We start from the raw sequence: 17345 nt of genomic DNA on the forward strand, positions 1-17345 counted from the left end.
TCTGGCTTCGCTAGCAGCCAAGCAGTAAAGTAGTTGAATACTGATAATTCGACCTGGGTTTACATTCTAGCGAACAGGTTGGCTGCACGTGTGTTTTCATAGTTTTCTGCATATATGAAATATGTATAAGCTAACTTCTCTTTGAAAGTACCTCTACCCTTAGCCAAGTTACTATACTGTAATCAAATAAATTAACCCCCCCAAAAAAAACAGCCTCCATGTTTAATGTGCAGTTGAACAGGCGCCATTGTTTAGGGCTACTGTAAATGATTTATCAGATTTAAAAATTCTAATATTGAAAATATTATGCATATTATAATGATTGAATCCAAGTAAAGAATGAGAAATTATCCAAATTTTCTTTACGTACAACAAATGTTTTGCTGTGTATGTTATGTGAGCACCAGCTACATTATGTACAAAAATACCATGTGAGCACCAGGTGCATTTTGTACATAACATATTAACAGTACATTATGTACAAAAATGCACCCCTTAATGTTTGCCCAATCGAAGACTTCAAATGTGATAGATGATGCAGTATGGAAACTCGTACAAAAAATGTGAAATCAATAGCCATTTGGAAGTGTGCTATGTGATCAATGTTCATAGAATGTATGTAGCATGCGAGGTAATTTTTTAGTTTCTAGTTCATTTCCAAAAATTGATTATTGTATGTATACCATTTATGAAAAGGCAGTGTTTTTAAAATCTGATGAATCATTTATTATTACTCTGAGGTTTTCGAAGCTCACTGCTGTCTATCTTTAGAGGTTGTCTAGAACTAGTGATCAACAAGGAATGTATGGCACATAACAGAGAACAAATCCTAAATTCCCACCATTTTTTTTATTGATCTATGATTTCATCAGATCTGTTATCCACTGAATATATCAGGCCTATGATTATAAAAAAACTAACGTACCACAGTCTACCCATGGCTACATCAGCTGAAAACTGGTAATAACTGAAATCTACTTTTCTCACATATTCTAGGTGCACATCCAGTATCTGTTTATCTTCATGCAATGGCTGTACGAGGTGATATACTTCAAGTTTAACTGTTTTTTAAACCATGTACTTTAAGTCTAACTGATTTGCTTACACATGTACAGTTAAACCATGTATTAAAATTTATTTGTATAATAAATATGGCTTTATCTCCCGTCTTCAGTAATGTTATGCTTTTAAGGGCCATCAGTGTTTTAAGATTACAACAGTTATTTATATTAATGTTAACCCCCCAAAATAATAAATCATTGTGGAAATCTACAAATTAGACAAACTGCAATTATCATTTTCTTCTAATATTTAATCTAAAGCAACGGTTCTCAACCTTTTGACTAACGCGTACCATCTAAACAAAAATTGAAAACCTTTAATATCACCACCACTCCTGAACAAAGCTCAAATCACATAAATTTACGAGTGTTAGAAAAAAAACTCAATCAGGATGTTGGGTTTTAATTTTTTAATTTAATAGTTAAAAATACTTTGCTTCTTTGTATACCATGGTTGAAAACCCCTGATCTAAAGAAATGTTCCTATGTTGTTTAGATTCATCCACAATCATTCCGCAAATAAATTAAGGAAATTTTATATTTTTATCTATTAACAGTCAAATGGTAACTGCGTTAAGTGATAATATCAGTAGAACATATTCACTGTACTGATGATTTTCATACTCTTTCTCAAATGTACACATAACTACTAATAATTTATTCATAGTAAATCATTAATAGAAGATTTTACTCTTTGATGAAACACATTTTACTTAACTTATCTTTTATGCACTTTTGTAACATACATGTTAAACGTCAGTTTACATATTTTCTAATTAATATTTCTTTCACTTAAATCATCATTTCCTAGAAACCGGTATTGCTGTTTGTTATTAATTTTTCATTAAAATGCTTTCATAAGTTTTTTTTTTCCTTCTCAGAATTTTACTTCATGTGATGAATAAGCATTATTTCCATTAAGTTGGAAAATTTGGATCTAGGAAAATATAAAGTTTGTCCAGTTTTGTCTGACATCATTCTAAATCTCAAAACAAATCTATAGCACATTACTTTAGAGACAATTTTGATTAAAAAATCTGTGCAAAATAACATTAACAAGAGAAATTATCCTAGCTGTATCTAAGCAAATGTTCTGTGATACATATTTATGTAGGTATAATATATTTATGGTATATTTTATTATAAAGATTAAGAGTTTTACTAAATATACATCACTTAACCTAGCTTCATATTTAAAGACACAAAACATTTGTACACTGATCTCAGGCAGGTCATGGCTGGCTTGGTCTTTCATGTATTTTCTATTCAGAAAAGCAGGTATGAGACAAATATCATTTAGTAGCTTCCATGAGAGCATCTCTCAAGCAAAATACTTGTCAAAATTAATTAATTAGCTTTTAAAGGTACATTAAAAGCATGATGTTATGAAGAAGAGAAAAGTTTCACAAAGCAGAAAAAAAATCTAAATTACAAATTAGCAGGAAATCCAGCCTTAGTCCTACGAAGCTTTATTATAGCACTATTATATTTATTGTTTTAAACTCTAATTCATTTACTCAGAAAAACCATTCTATTAAGAAATTTTATATAACCATCATTAAGAAAAATATATTGTTTTTATATGACTACTTCATTTTAGACAACATATTACTTTATGAAGCCAAATAATAGATATACAAGACTTAGTTGAATATCAATTGTGTAGATCTTGTGAAATTTTAATATATAATTAGGTGCTTTATTAGTGTTGGAAACATGATTTTGTAAGTAATTATTTTCTTCTCAGAAGACATGCTGTATTTTTGTCTTAAATCTGGCTGGTATTTTCTAGGGAAGATAATCTTTTAGAAGACTTTTGCTTACATTTTTGTTTGATTTATCCCTTAGAAAATTTCATGAATATCATGATGTTGACTGAGCAATGCTACTAAGGCATTAGTTTTATATCATTATGCCACAATGGCAAATGGTATGAGAGCGACTAAATGGCTAGTCAATAAGACAGTGATTATTTCTGGTGTTTTTTATTAAACACGATCTGTAGCTTTCATAAGTATAATAAAATCTGAGATAGAGTTAGTAATTCATCATGAATCAACTTGACTGCTTTATGTAATCTTAAACAATGCCTAAGACCTATGGAAAAGCCACTTTAATAAGGGAGTGTACCAAGTGTCTTTCTAAATTTACAGCTGATATCACTCAAAACAGTTTTATGTATCTTATCATGCACATAAATTATGTCATGATGCAAAATATTTTCCCAACATGATGATAATATAAGTCGAGCCTCCAGCAATGCACACTTCACATTATCAGATATACCCCATTAAATAGAGAGTTCCTGATTTCGAAGCAGAGAACCACTGTACACATATATAGCAATCCTGTAACTGTCTAGTAGTGGGTGGTTTTACAAGTGTCTTTCTAAATTTACAGCTGATATCACTCAAAACAGTTTTATGTATCTTATCATGCACATAAATTATGTCATGATGCAAAATATTTTCCCAACATGATGATAATATAAGTCGAGCCTCCAGCAATGCACACTTCACATTATCAGATATACCCCATTAAATAGAGAGTTCCTGATTTCGAAGCAGAGAACCACTGTATACATATATAGCAATCCTGTAACTGTCTAGTAGTGGGTGGTTTTACTATACTTTACCTTGTTGTAATGATGCTATTAATTATATCTTCAAAGATATCCCTAATTAATATATATTCAAATATTAATTTGATCCAAGACACTCTGATATTTATTAGTAACAAAGTGTCATGCACATATTATGCGAATATAATTATTTTGGCTTTGTATATATTGTTAATGTTTACTTCAGGACAGTTTGGCTATGTTGTAATTGTAAGTCACTTTGTTTTTTATTTGCAATCTACTGGTGGTTGGGAAAAGTATGAAAGAAAATCAACTACAGTCAAAAGTCGTTAATTCGGACACCCATAATCCGGAATGATCTATAATCCGGACCTCAAAGCTACAAACGTTCTGCGCATGCGTCGCGTTCACGCATGCGCACAGGCGTTTAAGAGTGCGCGTAAGACCTTTACGGCTGCGAATATGTTTGTGCGCATGCGCGTTTAATGTGTAATGGAGGTATAAGCTAAGCTAAAATTATCTAATTCAGTTAATGTTGCAGATTGCGTTGTTCCTTAATCTTCGAATTGGATCCGGCTTATTATTTTTTGCAGACTGTTAGAGCAATTTCATAAAAGTAAGCTTGAACTTTCGATTATGTCAAATAGAATTTCCGATATATATTTACTAATATGTAATTTGTATCTACAAAGCGAGAGTATGTTTTGAAATCCGAAATCTGTTTATCAATTTCACGCCGCGGATTGGAAGTTGATCTGTCAGCACTATCCTTATCTTCAGGGCAGATGTTTTTATTTTATTTGGCTTATAATTCCTTACTAAGTGTAGTATTGGCGTCTTTGATATGATTTAAATCAAGTTCCTCGTCATTATAGTTCGCTTCCGATAGTGAAGAAAGTGACCCAGAGGTTATTGAAAACGAAAACATTTCGATTGACAAATTAGTCGGTATTCTCAACACAGCAAATTATAGGACTTGAACAGCGGAACTTTGTAACTAAACAAGAAATTATGTCTGTTTAATAGAATTAAAGAGAAAGTATTATCACATGAAACGAAGCAACTTACATTGAAAGAAATGTTTAATAAAGTAAACAAATAAATATTAAGCTTTTTCTTTTTGTAAATTTTGATACCCTTTAGATCATAATTGTTCTTTATTTCATAAATTACAGTTTCATATTTTTAATTTTGTAATTTCTGCATGCCATCCTACCAGATTTAAACTGATGATCTATAATCCGGAAAAATCGATAATCCGGAATCGCCGAAGTCCCGACGAGTCCGGATTAACGACTTTTGACTGTAATATGAATGTGTTGTCAACTCCATTGATGGCTGCATGAAGTCTTTAGGCGCTATCTATCCTGCATCAATAATTTTTTATACAGAAATATGCAATAGTTTTATAAACTATGTAAAGTACTTACTCTTGAAGTCTCTTAGATAACTGTTAATCAATAATACACTAATAGCCATTAAAATTGCTATAGCATGAAGGAAAGCAAATAAAAAAAATATTTGTTGTGCATAAATAGTATGGCATGAAGATAAAATGATTAAATTTGTAAGCAGCTTGGGGGTTTACAAAGGTGCGAAATCACTCGAAACAACTGCTCCACCTGGCAGCTAAAAACGGCCCTTATCCAGTTAGGCACTGAGTAGAATTTCACTTGAATGACAGAAATCGGCATCTCATTCCATTCTGATTCAAGTCCATGCCACACTTCATCAATCGTATTAGATGGAGAGGGTTGCTAGGCCAGTCCTCAGCAAACCACGAGCAGGTATTTTCAATGGGTGACAGATCTGGAGACCGTACAGGCCAGGGCAGCAATCAAATGCACTGCATACCGAGGAAGGTCAGAACACAATGTGCAACATGTGGTCTTGAATTATCCTGTTGGAAGATTGCATTTGGCAGGCCTCAAAGATAGGGCACAACCCCTGGATGTAAGATGTCACAAATGTACCGATCTGGCATTCAAATTACCATCGATCCGAACTAAAGATGTGTGTGCCATGTGCTCAGTGGCTGCCTATATCATCACATTAGGGTTCTTATGCTGATACTGAATGCAACCAGGCGATGTGCGGTCTCCTTGGAGCCTCTAGACACTTATACGATCATCAGAATAATGCACACAGAAACGGGACTCGTCTGAAAAGACGACATTGTACGCCTCCTATATCCAGCTTTGTTGTTGGACACACCACAGTAGCCATCTTTCTCTGTGCTGCATTGTTAAGGAAAGCTAAAGTAATGGACACTGTGCTGATAGTCCATGCTGATGCAAACGTTGACATACCGTACGAGCAGATATTGGGCATGCTGCAAATATGCCCGTTTTCTGACTAATGGTCTGTGATGTGGTTGTAAATTTGGAGGGCTGACCTCACAATATGCCTGTCCTTTCGGATATTAATCATGGGACGGCAATGAGATCCTGCATGCCGTTCAGTATAATCCACAGCATTCCATACATGCCATATTCGCTTAACAGTGGTTGGATGTCGACTAGTGCAACAGGCGATATCACAGAACGATAATCCACACACTCTATAGGCAACAATCCTGGCTCTATTGAATTCTGACCCTTGCTGGTAAGCATTTCTTCTTATTATTCAAGGCATACCATGATATTCTGAGCACATTCCAACCTTGCAAAGTGCTTTCCGAATGACAAAGCCACTACACAACTTTTTGAAATTATTAATTCACCATGCCAAACTTTGCCTAGAAATACCATAATGACCATTTCCAAGTTTTTGAATGCTTATTTTTTTCCTGCGATTCACATAAATTAGTATGCAACTGAATACCCACATCCAAAACTGAAACAATGTTTTTTGATACTATACTTGTGACAATGACAAAGTAGTGTTCTAGTTTGCCTTTTTGTACCTTTTTAAAAGACAGACATCATCAGAAGTTGCTCTATATTTTTAAATAATCGAAAACAATATTTTTTTTTCAGAATATCGGTTATTACTGCAAATATTAACAGTCCTCCATTTTTTAATTTTAGTTCCAGAAAATATTAACATACCAATGAAATATTAAAAGATTAAACTGTTCTGTCAAAAATTTTCAAAAATACAAAACCAATCTTGTTTTATTAAAAAATAAATAAAAAAATCCCTTCATGCCAAGCTCCAACTCCCTCAAAATTGAATCTCTAATGTTAAATCAAAATTCTCTTACATTATATCACAACCTCTGATATTTGAAAATCTAAAGTACAATAATAAATACTTTTATGCTCCGGTAACGAAATTTTTTTTTTATAATTATATATTTTGTTTGCCGAAATTTGTCTTCCTAGTAAACATATCTTATGCCGTCCAAATAAAATACTTCAAGCGTTATGTCTGAAAAGGTTTGGGAACAGCTTTAGTATTGGTCCTTTTGGCGATTTTTTGATTTGGCGACAAACGTTGGTCGCCAAGGTAGACCCGGCTTTGAAGATCGGAAAAAAAATGGCGGATTGTCAACAAAACCCGATCTAGACTAAATAACAATCCTAAAAAATAAACTCTTAATCAGAATAAACAGTCTTTCTCTAATTTTCAACATTTCTAGAACTGCTATGATAAATTCTTGAAACACTACAGTAAATGAATTTATAGCAATTATTATGTTATGAGTAATGAAATTTACAAAAGGTTAATATTTTAAATTACAGAATATAATATTAATGTATTAAACATTAATATTTTAAGTAGTTAGTTAATATTTATATTTTATTATATTAGTACTTAGCTAATATTTGAAATTTACAAAAGGTTAATTTTTATGTTTATGAATAATGAAATTTACAAAAGGTTAATAAATGCATTTCAAACTAATGTTACTTTAGTTACTTTAGTTTCTTAGATTCTGTTTTTAAAAGAAAATAAAAAAATATTTCAAAATGAAGGAAATCAAATTAAATTATAATGGGCAAGTTTTGTACCAGTGTTAGAAATATTTTTTATGATTAAATTTTTTAAATGGTAAAAATATTAAGAAGTGTGCATTTTTTAATCCCTTAATTTATTAGAAGTAATTTATGATTATAATTTAAAAGCTAAAATTAAATTATTATAATGAGTAAATTTTGTACCAATGGTAATAATACAACAATCATCATAAATGATGATGATTTCTGTGAAAAATTCGAACAGTCATTGGAATCCACTAGTGGTGGAGTGATAGCCACTGAACAGTGGTAGTTCAGGCTGGCTATGGGAGTTTTTGTAGTTTTCCGTACATGTAATGTGAATCTGAGCCAGTTTCTCTTAAAAAGTACTTTATGAAGGTATCCTTCTTCTGCTAGCCAGCACATGTATTTATTTTCTATTCATGATTCTCTCTTATTTTCTTATTTCTTAATTCTAAATCTTACTTCTGAAGTGAAGAAGTGTTGCATCTATAGGTCGAAAAATATGGTCAATATGTTTGAAAAAACCTGTTCAGTTTTGGAAAGCATTTAAATAAAATAAATAATTTGTATATGATGCAAACAAAAATGCATTACACTATTTCATGTAGTGAATAATTAATCAGGGAACAAAGTATATTGTAGCGTTCCTTTATTTTGTAACCAGAGTTATTTTATGCTTGGGATCTTTACTGTCAATTTCCTCCATCCGTTTTCTCACCAGAATCTAAATGAAGTTTTTAGTTTGTTACTTTAGTTTCAAAACAAACCATGTTTTGCCTTTCGAGGCCATATTACTAGGTTGCTAGATAAGATAAGATTTGTAGTCTTCAGGCTTGCATTATAATTGCTGATAGTTGAATTCCATGCCGGTTAAGTTTTTAACCAACTTTGCATTAAATTGATTTGTGTAGCCTTTGGCTACACATTTATTTGAATTTAAATTTTACATTTGAACTTAATTGTTATCATAAGTTATCTTGCCACAAGTGGTTGACTGAGTCGTAAGCACAAAGTGTGCCTTCTGTTCATCTAAACTTTATAATAGAATAAAAGTATATCCTAACTTAATAAGAATATATCTAAACTTTATAATAATAACATTTAAAGACACTGAAATCAGTATCTAAGTGCTTGCCATGTAGTCAAATTTTTATGTATAAATTGTACTCTTACTTTTATTATAGAGTTTTTATTACAAAAAATGAAGATTTCTGTTAGATAAAATGTTTAAGTAATGTAGAAAATTTGCATAAAATTTAAAATAAAAAGTCGACTGTTATGTCAACATACTATTAATAAAAGTAATACTAGCGGGCAAGCCCGCCAGCTGAGCGGGCTGAAGCCCGCTTTTCATTGTTCAATGTTCATGAGTTTCCATTGTAATTTCGCCGTTATTCGAAAGTTGAACCGAACTCGCCGTTATTCGAAAGTTGAACCGAACTATTGGAATTTTGAGCAGTCTGCGTCCGCTTTGTTCACCTATGTATGGAGAAGATACTGCATAAACGATACACATGCGTAAAAGCAAGAAAACACCCATGGAGCCAGCCCGTTCGCCGGGATCGTAAGTTGGACCGAACTACCAGTGTTCATCGGTTTTGTGCTGGCTGCGCCCGCTTTATTCACATATGCATCCAGAAGACACTGCATACACGATACACATGCAGAAAATCACGAAAACACCCATGCAGCCAGCCCGCTCTCTCGGATTCGAAACATGGACCGAACTACCAGTGTTCAGCGGATTTGAGAGGGCTGCCCCCGCTTTATTTACGTATCCGTCTATTAGATACTGCATACACAATACACATGCCTAAAATCACAAAACACCCATGCAGCCAGCCCTTTCGCGGGTATTCGAAAGTTAGACCGAACTACCAGAGTTCAGCGCTTTTGCTCGGGCTGCGCCCGCTTTATTCACGTAGGCTTCCAGAAGATTCTGCATACAGGATACACATGTGTAAAATCACGAAAACACCCATTATTCGCGTATACGTCCAGAAAATACTGCATACATGATAAATCACAAAAACACCCATGCAGCCAGCCCGATCGCCTTTATTCGAAAGCTGGACCGAACTACCAGTGTTTAGCACTTTGCGCGGGCTGCGCCCGCTTTATTTACGTATGCATCCACAATATACTGCATATACGTTACACATACGGAAGATTACGAAAGCACCTATGGAGCCAGCCCGTTCGCCGAAATTCGAAAATTGGACTGAACTACCAGTGTTCAGCGATTTTACAGCTCAGGCTTTTTGCCAAGTGTAATCGCAAAAATTTTCGGGTATTATATTCAAACAGTAGATTTGTTATTAAAATTCCTTTTGATAAACTTTAACATAATCACAAAGGTGCATCAATACGTATATTAATGTAATTAATCAATCATAATTATTTATAATAAGAAAACTTTCCATATACCATATCCGAGCAACAGAAATTCAATTTAAAACCTTGAACGAAAAAAAATTTAATCAGAATTTAAATAAATAGTTTAATTATTATTTTTTGCAATTAAAATTTAATTTAATATTAGCTTTATGCGAACAGAGACATTATATTAATGCACTTATATATAATAACAAAAGCAGTGACTGATTACGTAGCTCAGTAACAGAAATGAGCACGCTGATTTAAGCTATTAGACATATTAATTTGTATTACTCAAAGTTGCTTTTCTTATTCAGATCCAAAAATCACGAATTGTTCGAAAAATGCACAAAAAATACGTATCTCGGCAACCGACAGTGATCGGCTCGCAATTTACAATCTTATAATTGCCAAATTTTGAAAAGAGGTTTGGTCTTTATGCCAGAGAGATTGGCAAATTAGAAGAGTAATTAGCATAATGAATAAAAATTCTCCACTACGTTAATTTCGTCCCCCGCTAATGGCCTTGACGATTCCAACTGGAAAACGGATACAGCTGCAACCCCTCAAAACCCGTCGCCTTCGAATCCCAGCCTGTCCACAAAGATATTGGAAGGAAAGAAAAAGGGGTATTAGGGCGTCTTTAATTACCCTGTTAATTAGGCTCCTAATTCGCAAATCAGTGCAGAATCAATTCCATCCGTCGTTTCATCATCTCGCGGGTTTAAAATTCAAAATTTCAAAGAAATCGGCCGGTAAGTTCCGGAGATACCGATTTTTTGTGCATTTTTCGGGCTAATTACCATCTTTGCTAATTAAAGTCGCACGAAGATGCGAATGGCCAAAATGGCGAGCTACGGACGTCCTGAATCCAACGGTATGCTCCGCTAAGCTCTACACCCAGCCGTTTCGGAGAAGATGAGGTTACAAACAAACAAACAGACGCGCACAGATTTTAATATAAACTAGCGGGCAAGCCCGCCAGCTGAGCGGGCTGAAGCCCATTACTTCAGGGGATGGATGCCTTCGTGGTATTCGAAAGTTGAACCTAACTACCAGTGTACAGCGATTTTACATTTGCTGCGCCCGCTTTGTTAACGTATGCATGCAGAAGATACTGCATGCGGAAAACCACGAAAACACACATGCAGCCAGCCCGCTCGCCGGGATTAGAAAGTTGGACCGAACTACCAGTGTTCAGCGATTTTACCGCTCAGCTGCTTGTACGAAGTGTAATCGCGAAAATTTTCGGGTGTGATATTCCAACAGTATACTCGTTGTTAAAATTCCTTTATTTAAATTCTTTTTGGTAAACTCCAACTGCTGTCTATATATTTTATACTTAACATCTCTTTTGTAATTATGTTTCATAACAGTAAATATATACTGGCATTTAAATGCCTTTAAAATAGTAGAAAACATTTAAAAGCATTATGTTACAATTTTTTCATGCTCGGAAGTAATACTTTTAACTGCGAGCAAACCTTTGATCTTAGTCGTAACTGTAACTGCTTTCGGCGGCGTTTGTTTACATTTTTCAAGCGTGGGTTTTCGAGCTGATCAGTTTTCGTCAGTTATCTTTGTTTACCTTCTAAAAATGTTCTTCGAAGGGTCTTCTAAGACTCTTGATAATATTTTAGTCGTGAATTTGTTCTATTTTGATTATACTGGTAAATTTTTTTTTTACTTATGCTATCATAATGCATACTATTAGCAAGTAGTATCATAAACCCAAAGCATCAGCGGTTCTAAAATAAAACTCGTGCATGTGTGAAGAATATTCATGGGAGATGGTCATTTGTAGATGCTGTTACCGCAGAAAAAATTGCAGACACTTAAAATTTAGCGGATATGACAAATGATAAAAGTCCAGCGTGAAAATCAATTGTGAATACAACTGCGAGTGTAAAGGCAGCTGAGTTGAAAACAACTTTTCAATCTACATCAAATTCTAATCAAAATTTGATTGAAAAGTGTTCCTATATTTTAATGAACAGCGAAATGTTTGTTGCATAATGCTACAACAGTTCTTCAGATGTAATATGAAAGGGAATGTTTGGCTATTGAACTCGTTTGCAAATTGTGTAAGAAGGTGTTAATTTTAAAAAATCAAAAATTGTAAAACCAAAACTTGCAGATTATAAAATTGCTGGTAAATAACAAAATGTTAAATAATAATATGTGCAATGCTATGGAAATTCTAAGAACAGATAACAATTATCAAAATATTTTGAATAATTAGGCAACGACCACAGGAAGTGTCATTTTTACTTCCGTGTGTAATGTAGTGGTGTAGCGTATTCAGCTACGGCAAAGCACTCGAGTGCAATCTGCCTAAGGGGAGGGATGCCTTCTTGTCGGCTTTTTAAAGGAAAGTGGCATGGGGAAAATAACAAAAACACCCATGCAGCCACCCCATTCACTGGGATTCGAATGTTGGGTGTTTGTAAAAGACGCAACTTTGTGGAACAAACTCATTTGCTCATTACAGTCCTATCCCTCGAGTATATCAAATATCATGTGAATCATGCCCATGTCTTGCATCTGCTGGACACCTTGTTCCATCATTGTGTGGATATAGTTCATATTGTGTCAATAGTGTTGTATGTGTCCAATATCCCCTGTATATACATTTGAAAATATATATGTACATACATATAAACCAAATTAGTTAGTCGCCTGTTTTTATCGCATTCAAAATAAATAAATAACAGAAAATAATTTTTAAAATCTACCGAGTAAGTATTGCAGATGGGTGGGCTGCACCCACTCAATTCTTTGCTGGTGTCTAAAATAGTTTCTGTGTGAAATTTGTGGAAATATTTTGTATTTAAATCAAAAACAGAAAAATAATTTTAAATCTATGATTAAAATTGTTTTTCTCACTTTCATTATTATTAACACGAAACCGAAGGGACTGAAGAATTTTTTCGTGTTAAAGGATAATGAAAAAAAAAAAACATATTTTCAACAAAATTAAGTTTATTAGAGTACGTTTTATTTGCACAGATATGTATATAGGCATGTATTTAATAAAAAATCAATGAAACAAAATCATCCACAAGAACTGCATTATTCATTTCGTTTTCTTTGTCGGAATCTGCATCAATGATATTTTTTTAGCTTTGAACAAACTCCAAAATATCCTTGTCTCCAATTATTTGGGGCTGTACACACATTATCATCAACTACTGCAACTGTTGTTCTTTGGATAACACAGTAGGGCAGCACACAGAAACTTTTCAAAACGTTTCATAAAATGTCAGTCGTGTGAACCCGTAAAATATTTTACTGTACCTATGTCTATAAAAGACACAACTTTGGGAAAGACATTACAGGCCTATCCCTTGAGTATATTAAATATCATGCAAAACAAAATATTTTATATGAATGAAATCAGTTATTGCGTCAATAGTTCAAAGAAAAACAGAAAATAATTTTTAAAATCTACCGAGTAAGTACGCCAGATGGGCGAGCTACAATCCGTATTTATCTGAAAAGAAATAATAATAATAATAATAATTTCTTAGTTATAAGTTTATATTAAACACAAAAACTTGAACAGAAAAAAAAAATGTAAACAGAAAAAATTGGTGGGCTTTTGACGGCATAAACTGCCTGACACCTGAGGTCTCCTCTGCAACCTCATCGACCAGGGGGTTATTTTTTCTCCCAGGTATCAGCCCCTTCCCTGGTCTGCTGTTACAGAATCATAGAAAAAATTGCATCACTATATATAAATATGTATATATATATATATATAGTGATGCAATTGTATATACATATATACACACACGCACAATTAAGATATATATATATTTGTATGTGTTTACAAAAATGCAAGCAATGAATAAGAAAAATTATTTACAAAAATTTACATGTTCTATGTACACCTGAAAAGAAAAACATTTTAATTTGAATGAAATCAGTTCTATATACACCTGAAAAAAAGTATTTACAAGTTCTATGTACATCTGAAAAGAAATGTATAAAAACATTTTAATTTGAATCAAATCATTTCTATATACACCTGAAAAAGAAATATTTTTATGTGATTGAAATCAGTTCCATAAATACCTAAAAAAGAAAAATACATAAAATGTTTTAAAATTAATGAACGCAATTGTATGTAGACCTGAAAAGGAAAATTTATAAAAAATATTTACAACATTGAAAAAATAATACAGCTTCCGATTGCCTAACTACTCCAAAATTCCACTTTGTAGCAACAGACATAAAAGCCGACTAATGCATCATTCTCAAACTGTTTCAACTTCATCTTGACTTGCTTCAATTTATCCCAGTCATCCAAAAACCTCAAATCTTTTTCATTTTTGCTTTGGCTTGATTAACTTCATTTTGTGTTGCAAAAATCTCACTGTTTCAATGTCTCGAGTAACTTTTTTACTGCAGAACCTCCCTGTAAACAATATTTCTTGTGAATACTTTAGAACATGCGGGCATCAAACGGCCTTGCTTCTTGGTGTCTTTAACTAAAACACGAACATTCCTCATAGACGAACATCTTGAAAAAGCTACGTAAAGCATTCCGTGACTGAAAACTGGTTGCGGTAAATAAATCCCAACTTTCTTAAGTGTCTGTCCCTGTGACTTATTAATAGTCATACAAAATGCAAGCCTGATGGGAAACTGTCTTCGCTTGAGCTGAAAGGGGAGGTTTGAATCTGATGGTGAAAGTTCAACACGTGGAATGAAAACTCTCGATCCAGCATTCTGTCCAGAGATGACTTCACAATCTAAAACGTTTGGCATAATTCTCTTCACAATGAGCCTTGTTCCGTTGCAGAGTCCAACCGATGGATGTAGATTTCGTAGAAGCATAACTATAACTCCAACTTTCAAATTCAGACGATGAGGTGGCATTCCAGAAGGCGTCAGGCTGTGGATGAAATCCAGCTGATACGTTTCTTGTTCTTCTTCGTCATCGCAAATAACCGAGTCTGCACTGTAGTGCGTGAAAACTTGACCTCGAAACGTGGAAAGAATTTCTTCATTAAGCTTCAGAGCTTCCTCGTTCTTTGGACATAAAATCGCTTTACTGGCCAAGTCTTGTAAGTCGAATTCATTACCGCAGCCAAACATTTCTTCTACTATCGATCTGTTGACCACACACAAAGTTGGAATTTCGATAATGTCTTCGTCCAAGCCACTGTCATTTTTAAGACGACCGTCTCCCAACTGCAGAAGCCATTCTGAAAATTCTTGTTCTTCCGGATTCAATCGCATATTGGTGGAAAGCGTGCATTGTTTGAAATGTGGCCACAAAAAGGAGTTCCTGAGGCAGCTCTCGATCGCAGAAGTTCGGTTTCCATGTGCGACAACAGGTAATGTTTGTCTCCAGTCACCTCCTAAAACTAAGGTTTTACCGCCAAAAGGAACATCCAGTCCGGTCAAGTCTCTCAGCAATCTGTCGACAGCTTCCAAAGCGTAATGAGGCGTCATGGTGCATTCATCCCATATGAAAAGTTTCGCAGTCTTCAAGTACCTTCCTTCAGCGCTATCTTGTCTCACACGGCACGAAGAATTTTCCAGAAGTGGAACGGGCAACTTGAAAGTAGAGTGTACAGTTCTTCCACCGGTCAACAGCACAGCAGCAATGCCTGTCCACGCAACGGGAATGGCAACGTGGCCCATTCCTCGAACAGCATGAAGGATCGTCCTAAAAAGGAAAGTTTTTCCAGCTCCGGCAAACGCATTAACACAAAATGTCTTCGGTGTGTTAGGATTCTCATCTCGTACAGCTTCCAAAACCGAGTCGTAAACTAATTTCTGTTCAGGATTCAACATCCCGTTCAACACTTCGGCTTGTTCGTTTTCATACTGGACATCGAACTGCGGGACTTCGAGAGAAACAGCATCAGTCAATGTTGGTTGCGGGAGACCAAGAGAACATAGCGAAACATTGTGCACTTCTAACTGGTCTTCTATACTTCTCAGTGCAAGGCTGAAACTGTCTTCTAAGGAGTAAGATCTCGCAGAATCTTCAGAAAGGGACTCTTTGAATTCATTCCACAAAGCGACGGGTTCCGCAGGGTTGCAGAAAACACAGATGAAGCAAAAAAAGCTGTCTTAGCTGCGGTGGCATTTGAAAAGCTGATGCTTCTGCCAGAGTATTTTTCCATTCTTCGTCGTCTTGCAGCAGATGCCTTGCACGGCAGGCTTCCTTGAACGTTGAATACTCCACACCTTCGTAAGTTCTTAAGTCGGCAAAACTCTTCGCTCCTTTAACGTGACACAGCAGCAACCTCAGATGGAAACGCTCAACATCTTTCGGGCTAACAGAATACATTCTTGAAATGATGTAATCTCCAAGTCTAACTCGTGTCTGCCAGGCATGATTCCTCCAGGTGAAATGTTTAGGAATTTCGGCATACAGGTAACCATTCGCTTCGGGAACTGTCCTGTTCAGTTCAAACCATCCGGTGAGCATGGTATTTTTCTCGGCAGCTCTTTGGAAAGCATTCCTTTCTTCGGATTCGGCAAAATAGACGGGCTGCAGGTTTTCCAAATGAACTGGTAGTCGTGTGATGGAGTGCGACTTAGAATGCATTCTTTTTTCAAACAGCCTCCACGCTGCTTCAGGGGCAGACACGTATCTTGCATTTAAGAAGCATTTGATCTCGTCCCACATTAAAGTTCTATCTCCAGATTCTTCCAGAACAACTTTAGCTGCATCATGACCCTTGTACACGTATTTGAACAAATACTTCACCGATTTTATGGAGCTGCATACTTCAACGTTTATGTGGGCGTTGTACTTTTTCGATAAATACGGATTGTAAGGAACGACCCATCTGTTATCGATGGCATGACCCTTGATCACGATAAAGTTTCCATCGTCCCTTCTTCTGTAGAGTGGGTAGCCATTCACGTTCTCTTTAGTTTCTGCCTGAAACGGTTTCGGAAATCCTTTCGAACATACACCATCACTCATGCAGGGAGAGTTTCTATTCAGTTCACCGCAGGGTCCGTGAATCATCGATGACTTCACAATGTTGTGTAGCTCCGGATGTCGAGTAGCATCTGGAAGTTCAGCACACACCAGCGAGTCGATGCACTCTGCATCTCTTATTTTGTCTTCTTCCGCTAAAAACAACAAAAGGTGCATATGAGGCAATCCTCTCTTCTGAAATTCGATGACGTGTATATCTGCAATGGTCGCACCTAAGATGTGATTCTTTGTCAAATCTTGCATCAAAGCCGTTTTCTTCAGGTCAAATACCCTCGAAACGATGTCCGGGCGATCGTGAGCCTTCTGTCCTGGGAATAAGTTTTCTGTTATTTCCGGCCATTTAGGGTTGCACGTGAAAGTCAAAAACAGATCCGGTTTACCAAAGTCGCGCACAATGGCCATCGAGTCCTGATAGTTTTGCTGCATGC

The sequence above is a fragment of the Stegodyphus dumicola genome, chromosome 9, assembly GCF_044657685.1.
Source record: "Stegodyphus dumicola isolate Sdum_Otavi_A_Nest chromosome 9, ASM4465768v1".
Taxonomy (NCBI): domain Eukaryota; kingdom Metazoa; phylum Arthropoda; class Arachnida; order Araneae; family Eresidae; genus Stegodyphus; species Stegodyphus dumicola.